This window comes from Mastomys coucha, chromosome X (assembly GCF_008632895.1).
Source record: "Mastomys coucha isolate ucsf_1 chromosome X, UCSF_Mcou_1, whole genome shotgun sequence".
Lineage (NCBI taxonomy): Eukaryota > Metazoa > Chordata > Mammalia > Rodentia > Muridae > Mastomys > Mastomys coucha.
The window spans coordinates 160,099,059-160,103,093 of record NC_045030.1 but is presented as its reverse complement, the minus strand read 5'-3'; the positions used below and the strand labels follow the sequence as shown (position 1 = coordinate 160,103,093).

General features: G+C 41.4%; 1 pseudogene; it reads right to left on the bottom strand.

Annotated features, from left to right (window-relative positions):
• Positions 1-1,620: 1,620 nt before the first annotated feature.
• On the bottom strand, positions 1,621-2,644 carry LOC116095413 (annotated as a pseudogene).
• Positions 2,645-4,035: the final 1,391 nt, after the last annotated feature.

The window sequence follows — 4,035 nt, the reverse complement described above, 5'->3', positions numbered from 1 at the left end:
AAGACTGGATTTGTGAATAAACATTGTTTAAATTTGAATTTATTATAAAATATCTTTTCTCCATTTTTGGTGATTGAAAGTTTTGCTGCAGGCTGGTGAGATGGCTCAGCAAGTAAGAGCACTGACTGCTCTTCCGAAGGTCCTGAGTTTGGATCCCAGCAACCATATGGTGGCTCACAACCACCTGTAATGAGATTGGATGCCCTCTATCTGGTGGGTCTGAAGACAGCTACAGTGAATTGGACCAGAGTAAGAGGGCCGGAGCAAATGGGGCCAGAGCAAGCGAGCCTGGAGTGCAGTCACACACATGATGGCTCACAGCCATCTGTACAGCTACAGTATACTCATACACATAAAATAAATCTTTTTAAAAACAGTTTTGCTGCGTATAGTAATCTGGGCTGACATCTGCAGTCTCTTAGTGTCTGCAAGACATTTGTCCATGCCCTTGTGGCTTTTAGAGACTCCACTGAGAAATCAGGTGTAATTCTAGTAGGTCTGTCTTTATATGTTACTTGGCCCTTTTCCCTTGGTGCTTTTAATAGTCTGTTTTTGTTTTGTATATATAGTGTTTTGATTATTATGTGGTGAGGGAAATTCCTTATTTCATCCAATCTATGTGATATTCTGTAAGCTATTAACTTTATAGGTGTGTCCTTCTATAGGTTAGGAAATGTTTCTTCTATGATTTTGTTAAAATAATTTCTGGGCCTTTGAGGTAAAAATCTTCATCTATTCCTCTTATTGTTAGGTATGGTGTTTTCATAGTGCCTCAGATTTCTTGGATGTTTTGCATCAGAAATTTTTTTTTTTAGATTTAACATTTTTTTAACCTATGTATCTATTTCTTCTATTATATCTTTTATGCCTGAGATTCTCACTTCCATCTCTTATATTTTGTTAGTGGTGCTTGTGTCTGTAGTTCCCATGCACTTACCTAGATTCTCCATCTCCAGAATTCCCCACCCCCAATTTGTGTTTCTTTATTGTTTCTATTTCCATTTTCAGATCTTGATCAGTTTTTTTTTAATTTAGAAACAAGTTTTATTTAAGATCTGAAATACAATTCCTAAAATATCAACTTTTCAGAAAACTGTGGCTACACAATAATGCATTGCCTCTGTCATGTTAGAATGTGCATTAGACTCAAATACAAAAACCAGGAAACAAATCACCATCCTTCAACAATTTGAGCAAAGATAAAATGAATACCTAAGAAACAACAAAGATGGACTTGCAGAAGATGGGCTGTTTATGGACATCAGGCACCATAAAAAAAACACACACACACACACACAAATGCATGGGTTTTCAGGTATATACATTAAGTTGAACCTTTGGCACTAGGAACCAGGGCATCTCATCATGTAGCATTAACACATATTAGAAAACTGTGTATTGTCAAAGGGACAGAACCACCAGCATTCAAGCAATGTTGTCAACTAGGCAATAAAGTGGTCTACTGAATTTCTTGTCTAATTACTGCATACACTGGTAGCAACTCTGAAATGAGGAAAGGAGCTGGGCACTCCTTTTATTTTCTGTCTACAACAAAACAGGAAAACAAAGTGAAACAAAAGCCCTGTTTTACACTGACAGTTTTAAAGAACATCAATTATACCATGAAAGGACTAAACAGAAGTGTTTCCAGACACCAAACAATAGCGAGTGGTCAGTAGACCTTCACAGGGCTTTGTGATGATAGTCAGCAGAAGCCACTTTGTAATCACTGGCAGTAAACAGAGAGGCAGAATTCTTTGCCAGATACTTAAGGAAATCATGCAGATAACCCAGCAATAATGCCAGGCTTTTCTCATCAAGGGGTATATAGGCCAACATTGCCCCAATTCTCACGAATAATCTCAGTAGGTGTGGCGCCCCATAGATCTGCAACATTGGCGCATCAGGGTGAGCGAGCAGAATCTTAGCATACTGAGGCCTCTCAAACTTGTAGAGCAACTGAGTACCCAGTATCACATTGAAATATTCTTTTATCCCTCCTACAACTTCATTAACTGCGTACTCCTTATTGTCAATATTTCCCTGTGACTTCTTGCAATTGGCATACTCCTCAAGAATAGCATCTTCTAGCAGGAAGCTGGAACAACTGCTTCTGCCTAGTAACCAAGTCCCAGTACTCCACCAGCCATGGTTCAGGGATCTTCACCTTCATCTCCATCCTACTCTTGAATGCCTCCTCGCTCTCCACGGTGGGGTCGGCTGTGCCCTTTTCTTCTGAGCAGGCTGGGGGACTTCACTGGTACTGCCACCGTCTCCGTTGCCAGGAGCCTTCTGCTTGTTCTTGTCTTCCGCAGAGAACCAGAAGGGGGGTTCTCAGCAGAGCGACCTCCCCATCTTCCTGACAGGGCTGGATCAAGATTCTTTGGCTATGAACCAGCTGACTTCTTTCCTGAGGCAGCTCCTCTCATCTTACTTCTCTGCATATTGCTTCAAGTTGGTTTCTTAAAGTTGTCTTCTTCAGCGGATTGTTGTCCACGAGTTTGAGAAGCCTGCTTTCTGGAACTCATTCAACCCTGTTTTTATTCCAACCAACAATGTTCCTTCTTTCCCTTCCAAGGATTCCTAGTAATCTCCTAGGATGGTCTGGAAAGATGAAGTGGGAATACAACCCTGTATTCTGCAACCAGGAATGGTATGGTTCTGCAACCAGGGTCAGATCTCCTGATCCTTACAGTATAGCAAACTTAGCTTTTCTGATGATGGCCTGAAGACCAGGCCTAGTCTCCAATGCAGGAGCCTGGGAAGACTCTCCAGCTGCAGGGCAGCTCAAGCTGTCTCTCCAGGTGTGCAACAAAAAGCAATCTTGATCAGTTTTATTCGTTTTCTTCAACTCTTTTTATTCTTGGATTTCTTGATAATCTTTATGGAATTTATTGATTTCTTCCAACTTTAACTTTTCCTCAATTTCTTTAAGGAATGTATTCATTTCCTCTTTTAAAACTTCTATCACCATAATAAAATTGGTTTTAAGATTGTTTTCTGTGCTTCAGCTCTGGAATATTCAGGGCTTGCTGAAGCAGGATAGGTGGGCTCTGATGATGCCATATTACCCTGGCTATTGATGCTCTTACACTGGCAGTTAGGCATCTAGATTTGGAGTGAGTGTAGGTCCAAGTGACTTGTTTCTGGGCATTTCTTTGTTGGATGGGGTGTTTTGTTCCTTAGTTCCTGTTTGTTCTCTGGTCTTCTGGTTTCAGTGGCCTGTGGTTTAGTAGAGAGTCTCTTCCCAGGTTGGGGGACTGGACTTCTGATGGTCTGGATGGCCTCTGGTTCAGCAGGGAGTTGCCACCCAATTTGGTGACTAGAGTTCTAGTGATGTATGTGGTCACTGCTCTTGCTGTGGTCCTCTGGGGTTCAGGATGCTGACCTGGTCTTTGCTGAGATAAGAAAATTCAGTTGATTTTCAGGGAGCTGGCATGGCCTTTTATGGGGTAGAAGACTTCCACCAGAGGTGTGGACTGGTATATGGTAACAAGGAGAGGAGAGAAGGTTGGGGTTATGCTGGACAGGAGTGTGTGACAGCCAAACCATTTAACCAGCCTGGTCTCTCTCTAGTTGGGAAGGAGGTTGACTATAATATTTTATAGAAGCTCATTCAACAAAGAATAACCATTTCTGTAAGGCCATTAACTAAATTTTTTCTCATATCTAAATTGAGTTGAAGCTTTCCTTAACAATAGACCTGGACAAGGTCATAGACAGGAGTCTGGGTGAGAAAATTGTATCCTGAAATACATGGTGTACTTTTTATTGTCTTTTTCTCAGAAGTTCATGGAGGAGTTATGCACTGACAGGAATCAAACCTAGGGCCTCACATAAACTAAGAAAATGCTCTACTATATGCCCAATCATTAGCATCTCCTGCCTCATGCTTTGCCTCACCCCACCCTGGACAGTGTCACTAGGTTGGCCTTGGTATCTCTTAGTAATATAGACAGGCCTTGAATGTGTGGACTTTATGCCTCAACCCCCCTTTAAATATTTTGAAAGTTATGCCCATAGGAAGGTCATAAA